The 7,992-nt window shown below is 39.8% G+C and overlaps 1 long non-coding RNA gene across 1 annotated transcript in view; it reads right to left on the bottom strand.

The window, feature by feature from the left end:
* Nucleotides 1-6,418: 6,418 nt before the first annotated feature.
* LOC149456520 (uncharacterized) overlaps nucleotides 6,419-7,992 on the bottom strand; it is a 98,314-nt gene continuing 96,740 nt past the window's right edge. Inside the window, exon 4 of the long non-coding RNA XR_016313866.1 lies at nucleotides 6,419-7,349. This is a non-coding gene — a long non-coding RNA (uncharacterized LOC149456520). The remainder of the gene's footprint in view (nucleotides 7,350-7,992) is intronic.

Here is a 7,992-nt window from a genome sequence, read left to right as displayed (position 1 = left end):
AGCCACTCCTTGGTTATCCTGGCTGTGTGCTTCGGGTCATTGTCATGTTGGAAGACCCAGCCACGACCCATCTTCAATGCTCTGACTGAGGGAAGGAGGTTGTTCCTCAAAATCTCACAAAAAAATTGCCCCATTCATCCTCTCCTTAATACAGTGCAGTCGTCCTGTCCCCTTCGCTGAAAAGCACCCTCAAAGCATGATGTTACCACCCCCATGCTTCACAGTAGGGATGGTGTTCTTGGGATGCAACTCATCCTTCTTTTTCCTCCAAAGACAACGAGTGAAGTTTAGACCAAAAAGTTCTACTTTGGTCTCATCTGACCACATGACTTTCTCCCATGCCTCCTCTGGATCATCCAGATGGTCACTGGCAAACTTCAGACGGGCCTGGACATGTGATGACTTGAGCAGGGGAACCTTCCGTGCAATGCATGATTTGAAACCATGACGGCGTAGTGTTCTACCGACAGTGACCTTTGAAACTGTGTTCCCAGCTCTCTTCATGTCATTACCCAGCTCCTCCCTTGTAGTTCTGGGCTGATTCCTCACCTTTCTTATCATCAGTGATACCCCACGAGGTGAGATCTTGCATGGAGCTCCAGTCCGAGAGAGACTGACAGTCGTCTTTAGCCTCTTACATTTTCTAAAAATTGCTCCAACAGTTGATCTATTTTCACCAAGCTGCTTGGCAATTGCCCCGTAGCCCTTTCCAGCCTTGTGGAGGTCCACAATTTTGTATTTGCTGTCTTTTGACAGCTCTTTGGTCTTGCCCATGGTAGTAGTTGGCGTCTGACTGACTGTGGGGTGGCCAGGTGTCTTTAAAGAGCTCAGACAGGTGCTACTAAGTTAGATTAATGAGTGGAGTAGAGGTGGACTTTTTAAAGGCACAGTAACAGGTCTTTGAGAGCCAGAATTCTTGCTCTTTCTTAGGTGTTCAAATACTTATGTTCAGCAGTGCAAGACAAATAAATTCTGTAAAAATCATACAATGTGATTTCCTGATTTTTTTTTAATTCTGTCTCTCAGAGTGGGACTGCACCTACAATGTGAATTTCAGACCCCTCCATGATTTCTAAGTGGGAGAACTTGCAAAATCGCAGGGTGTTCAATTACTTCTGTTCCTCACAGTATATATATATATATATATATACATACAAAACTGGTGTAGAGGCACTCACGAGTCTTGCCAGTTTTGGATGTATATGGATTTCTTTGTGGATGAGAATCTGGGCACTTACCTCAAATGAAGAGTGCTGTGGCTACCTTTGGAACTATATATATATATATATATATATATACACACACACCTTGACAATTGTCCATAATCATCTGTTTAATGAATAAACTCTTGCTTATTTGTGACAATCTGAAGACTTGGCAGGCAAAAAAGGTCAGATGCACTACATCTGCATGAACTTAAATACAGGTTGGAACCACTTGGAAGGGAAAATTGGAAAATTGGGATAAAGGATCAGGGATTCTCACCCCATCATCATTTTCTTGCCTCTCTTTGCAGAAGTCCCGTGATACTGGCTTTCCAACCAGTCAGAGAGCTTGGTGCATAGTCATCTGAGCTCCTGCCAGGCATCCTAATTGGTTATAAAGCCAGTACCACTCTCCCTTACAGCACTCTGCTTGTCAGAAAGGAGATCTTTCTCATCTCCCTGTCGGCACATTGATTTCCCTATTGGCACAATGAAAGAGGAGTGTGGAAGAACTTCTGTTATGGCAGAGCCGGTCAGAGGGAGATCTTTCCCATCTCCCCATTGGCACACATAGCGATATGCTAATGTGTACGGGGTGATTAGATTGTGCCCAGGCACTTCTGGCAAACCCCCTGTGAATTCCTATGCCTACCTACATAATATACAGTATAACATAACAATGTTCACGCTTATGTTAGACAATAATGCTTTTTAAAACTTTTTTTTTAAAGACAAAAATCAGATGTAATACATTTACATCGTCTTCATAGAGAACAGTTGTTTTTGTAGTTAGGGACAAGGAATATGTGCAGACATGAAAATTGTGTCAGTATGAGGCAGTTTTTGTAGTTAGGGACAAGGAATATGTGCAGACATGGAAATTGTGTCAGTATTAGGCAGTTTTTGTAGTTAGGGACAAGGAATATGTGCAGACATGGAAATTGTGTCAGTATGAGGCAGTTTTTGTAGTTAGGGACAAGGAATATGTGCAGACATGGAAATTGTGTCAGTATGAGGCAGTTTTTGTAGTTAGGGACAAGGAATATGTGCAGACATGGAAATTGTGTCAGTATGAGGCAGTTTTTGTAGTTAGGGACAAGGAATATGTGCAGACATGGAAATTGTGTCAGTTTTAGGCAGCATGTTTCACCCAGATGGAAATGCCAACTCAACCCAGGAGAACAGTTGACTTTGTATAGGGTAACAACTATTTTTGCAGTACTAAGATAAGCCAATGGCATTGCAGCTGACAGTTTTTTTGGTTGAGTTTATAATCTGTAGGCAGGATGCCAAGTTACCTGGGGTCTGTTATGTGCATTTGTTTTTAATCACACACATGATAACTGTATATTTTTCTGTTTTAGAAGTGAGTGGCTTAACTTTAGTTACAGTAGCCTACACTGTGCATACCCTGGGACTCATGTCAAATGCCTGGCACTGGTCCCTGCAGCATCCAGTCACCCATGGGTGCACAATTCTTTAATGACACACCCACACGAGCATTCAGCCTGTTTGCTTTTTATGTGGTTTAAACTCATGTTTAAGCCCTCTTTTTATTTTGAATGCAGATTTAACTCTGGCACTTATTCTTCCACTCAACTGAACACCAAAAATAACCATAACTGATCTGCAGTCTTTTTCATCACCAGGAATTTCCCCTTACCGTCATATAATATACCTGTGTCCGGTAGTTCAGGTATTTTCTCCATGCTGTGGTATCTGTTGCAAGCACAATAGGACTGCATCTATTTAAATCCAATATTTAACAATGAAAGGTGAGATCTTAATTGCTGAGCTGCAGTACTGTAAAGTGGCAATTGGTTAAGTCGGCAATTGTCACCTGATATTTGGGTGAAATGTAAGAAGTGTAGTGAATTTATCCCAGCATTCACAACTGCCACACACTAACTGCTAATCATATTTTCGTAATCCAATACAGAGAAGAACCAGCTTGTTGTGTTTGTATTCATTTTCTATCAGTGTTCATGTTCATAGTTTAGGTATACCAGTTCTGAATCTCTAGGTAGCTGTGCAATGCAGATCTAAATTTAATGGGCATCATTTATACATCATTTATAATTATAGTGGACTTTCATTTTAGCAAACCCTATGAAAAAGGCAAACCTATCATACAAAGGTCTATTAAAGAAATTTTTTAAAAATGTATTTCTAATAGTTGGACTCCAGGGAAGCAGCTTACACACAGTTTAAATATATACATTACATATACAGAACACACATATCAGGTTTGCATATTCTTGTTCCAATTTTGTAATCCGGACATGCCTGGAATAACAAAATGGACAATGGCTAATTGGACAATAATGGATTAGCAGCACACTGACAAGGTCATCCTTCTATTCCCTCTTATCTTTCCTCCTGTAAGCATGATCACTGTCAGCACATACAGCAGAGCTTGATTGGCTCAGAATGCTGATTCCTTCTCTATCATGCTTCAAGTATCAAGCTTCAAGGGGGGATATGATCAACATGTATAAATACATCAGTGGTTCATATAGTGAACACGGTGTAGAGATATTCACCCTGAGGTCATCACAAAGGACAAGGGGGCACGCTACGTCTGGAGGAAAAGAAATTTAATCTCCAAACACGGAAAGGTTTCTTCACAGTAAGAGCTGTGAAAATATGGAATAGACTCCCTTAAGAGTTGGTTCTGGCTAGCTCAGTGGACTGCTTTAAAAAATTATTTCCTAGATACACAGAATATAACTGGATATAACATTTGTAGGTAAAGTTGATCTAGGGAATATCCAATTGCCTCTCGGGGAATCAGGAAGGAATTTTTTCCCTTACAGGAGCAAATTAGATCATATTTGCTGGGTTTTTGCCTTCCTCTGGAACAACTGTGGGTATAGGAATATAACTTTTTTTTTTTATGGTTGAAATGGATGGACTATTCTCTTTCTTCAGCCAGATTAACTATTTAACTATGTAAATGGACTGTACCACAACTGCAATGCGCAGGGTTGTGGTGTTTGCTTTTGGAGTTAAATCAGGCAATGAGGAGGTGACAGAATGTCTCCTCACCACTTGTCAGACACCCTCTGAAAAGCAATCCACTGCAGATCCCTCTTCAGAAGGCTAATGCAAGTGTAAATGATCCCTAAATGTTGTAAATGAAAACACAGAGACAAAGTGTATAATACATTTAATTTATTTTCTCCCTATTTGTCTGTTAAATACATTATTGGAAGTATTTTATTATATCCTTAAAACTCCCTCGTGTTTCGTGAATCCCTCGTGTTTTGTTACTGTATTGTCTCATGTTCTGTCCCCCACTATAATGTACAGTGCTGAGAAAACCTTTTAGCGCTATATAAATACTGTATAATAATAATAATAATAACAACATACAACAAATAGCCATTCATCCAGCCAGAAATTGTGTGAGCTGATAACTACATGTGTTCTCTGCCTCTGGACTGTTATCAGTTAACATTGTTCCCTGCTATCTATGTAGACTATGTAGACTATGTAGAGAGCTATGGAAAAAAAAAGCAACCTGTCTCAATGTTCTATTGAAGCACAGGCCGGTGCAGAATCATTTTATTTCCTAATACTGGACTCCAGGGAAGCAGTTTACACACAGTTTTAATACATAAAGCACATATACAAAACATACATATAAGGCTTACCAACATAAAAAATCGCCATTCATCCAGCCAGAAATTTTGTAAGCTAATAACTACCTGTGCTCTCTGCCTCTGGACTGCTACCAGTTAGCATTGTTCCCTGCTATCTATGTAGACAATGGCAGGCCATACATGGAGCAGATTTTTTTCCTAAAACAATGATCTGCAGGAAAGAAATTTGCTTGATTCCCCAATCAACAGCTGCTAGCAATAATCATATGTAAAATTTGAGAAAAAAAAGAAGAGGGGAAGCGCCACCTAAGTGCAGTATGTAAGATACAGTTTAATCACAATTGGTTAAAAATACTCTCAGAAGTCAAATATATGAAAGCTCATCTGTTATCATAGTCCACAACTCCTCTCCGTCCCACAGGTACTGTCAGGGGAATCCATGCAGCTGTAGATGGTGGAGACGTGGCTAAGCAACCCAGGCAGGAAACCGGAAGTCCACGCTAAATAACCATATAAATGGAGGCTTTAAAAGTGATAGGTATCGCTTAAAGAACACTATATTTTGCCCAATAACCAAAAAAGCCTGCAGAAAAAATAATGTGAACAAAGAATTCACAAGAAAAAGCGGTTACATGAAGGACAATGCGATAGTCAGATTAATTATCAAAATATGCTTTTATTAGCAAAATTGCAATGTAAGACAATTGAGTAAAGACTGCCGGTAGCCATCACCTCAATATAAGACAATACAAAAACCAATCTTAAAACAAAAAATAAAAAAGAGAGACATCATGGCTAGGCCATAATTGTACTATGCTGCAGAGACAGGGCTTCTATTTCCATGCCAATAGAGGTTACACCTTTATAACTTTGATGATTGGTCTATAGCAATAGTGCATTTCTCCATGTTACACGTATCCCTACCTGGTGGTGCACACCGATGTGTCCTTGCTGTATGAGCAAAAGATGTTGTCCTTGCTGTATGACTTTGAGTCGTTGTTTCTGCAGCATAGTACAATTATGGCCTATGTCTCTCTTTATTATTTTTATTTTAAGGTTGGTTTTTGCATTGTCTTATATTGAGGTGATGGCTACCAGCTGTCTTTACTCAATTGTCTTACATTGCAATTTTGCTAATAAAGGCATATTTTGATAATTAATCTGAGTATCGCATTGTCCTTCATGTAGCCACTTTTTCTTGTGAATTCTTTGTTCACATTATTTTTTCGGAAGTCCATACCAACCAGCGTGGACAAGGCTACGTGCTCGGAGCCTCTAGCTCCTTCTACAGGACTAGGCTTGTGGAAGGAGCTAGAGGCTCCGAGCGCGTAGCCTGATTGCCTGCTGCTTCTCTCAACCCTCCTCCACTTCCAGTGACATCACATCAGCCTTGCGTTCCACACTGGTTGACGTGGACTTCTGGTTTCCTGCTTGGGTTTCTTAGCCACCTCTACACCATCTACAGCTACATGGATTCGCCTGATGGTACCTGCTGGAAGGAGAGGAGTGGTGGACTATGATAACAGATGAGCTTTCATATATTTGACTTCTGAGAGTGTTTTTAACTGATTGTGATTAAACTGTATCTTACATATTGCACTTGGGTGTCGCTTCCCCCCTTCTTTTTTCTTGTATCTCATACAGAGCTGGCCAAATTCTGAGTTTACAGCCATACATCGATGCACACATGGACTATGGACTGTACAGACTTTAATGAATATTTGTTCAGTCCCAATATTATCCTGTACTAGTATACACCTGTGGGCTTGAAAACCTCTGTGCATCAGTTATTATTTTCATTAGTATGTAAAATCCGGCAGGCTGGTTGTACCCAAGTTGATCGATTGATCAACTTAGGTACATTCAGCCTGCCCAACATGGTTTTAATCTTGGCCAGTTCCTGCTGAACCGGCCGAGATTCGAATCATCTATGGCCGGCTTTAATATAGAGCTATGAAAAAAAAGAAACCTGTCGGTTACCATTGATCCTTGTAGCTAGTCCCCGTATACTACAAAACACCTCCCCCTGTTATGGAGAGGATAGGGAGGAATTATGTAATCCTAACACACTCCCTGTCCTACAGTGACAACGCTGCTTAGTACGGTTTTCAACCTAGGAGAGAAAGTGAATTAATGGCACAATTACCAGGTTAAAATCAAGAAAACAAATGTGAAAAAAGGAAACTAATGCAGGACTGGCAAGCTGCAAAACTATCAATTTTTGTTCTTAGATACATTCAAGTATGGAAATGAAGAACATTGTTAGACTGAGCCCATAAATAATTCAAATGTAAATGTTGTTCCTGATGTAGGTGCACAGACATCATCTGTGCTCTGGGTAAAAAAAGACGAAAAGGACACTGATGAAATGAAAGACATTAGTGTGATAAGAGCTGACTGTTCCTGTAGATGAAATGGTCTGGGCTTTCACTTTGTATGGCATTCTGTGAAAGCAGTCAAAACAACTCCGATTAAATCATTTCACATTTTCTGTGTGCTTCATCCGCTGTCATTGATAGTAAAAGTGATTGTAGACTGTCTGAAACAAAAAAAGGACATTTTGATTTAATGATATAATGCATTTCTAAAAACGTTATTAATTCTAAAACAGAAATATAAACCTTTTGATGCCTATAGTTAATGTAAACCATTCTGGTGCCTATATTTAATATGCATGTTGAATCAGTTAAAACCCCTGAGGTGCTTACAGGTACACATGCAGCTTAACAACACTTTAAACTGTTTTATGCAAAGTTTAGAATCGACCCAGCAACAAACAAAGCGGGTTTTGTATTTGCTAAATAAAGCATGAAAGAAGAGTGACAAAAGTGGGAGGGCTTGAGTTTGTCTGGACAAAGCCGGGAGGAGTAGTCCCTCTGCAATGGAAATGCAGTTCAGTGGTCCCGAATTGATATGCTCATCCTTTAAACCCCTAGGGCTTGGAGATCACAGGGCCAGAAAGTCCATCAAAGGGCATTTTTTCTGCATTGATCCAACCTGGAGCGGAAGGTTGGTGGGGGCAGCTGAATTTTATGGGGCTTCATGGAGGGTTCCTTTCTTCCTTAATGTTAAGGTCAAAGTAAATTTAAAAGTACACACAATACATATAAACAGCACATGAAATATAAACAGTATAACATTAAAACATTAGAAAATAATGATTTGTGACACTCCTGTAAATG

The sequence above is a fragment of the Staurois parvus genome, unplaced genomic scaffold (genome assembly GCF_062004578.1).
Source record: "Staurois parvus isolate SC_StPar_1 unplaced genomic scaffold, SC_StPar_1.0 ptg000361l, whole genome shotgun sequence".
Taxonomy (NCBI): Eukaryota; Metazoa; Chordata; class Amphibia; order Anura; family Ranidae; genus Staurois; species Staurois parvus.
Note: the sequence above shows the minus strand (reverse complement) of the source record. Positions and strands in the feature narration are given on the sequence as shown.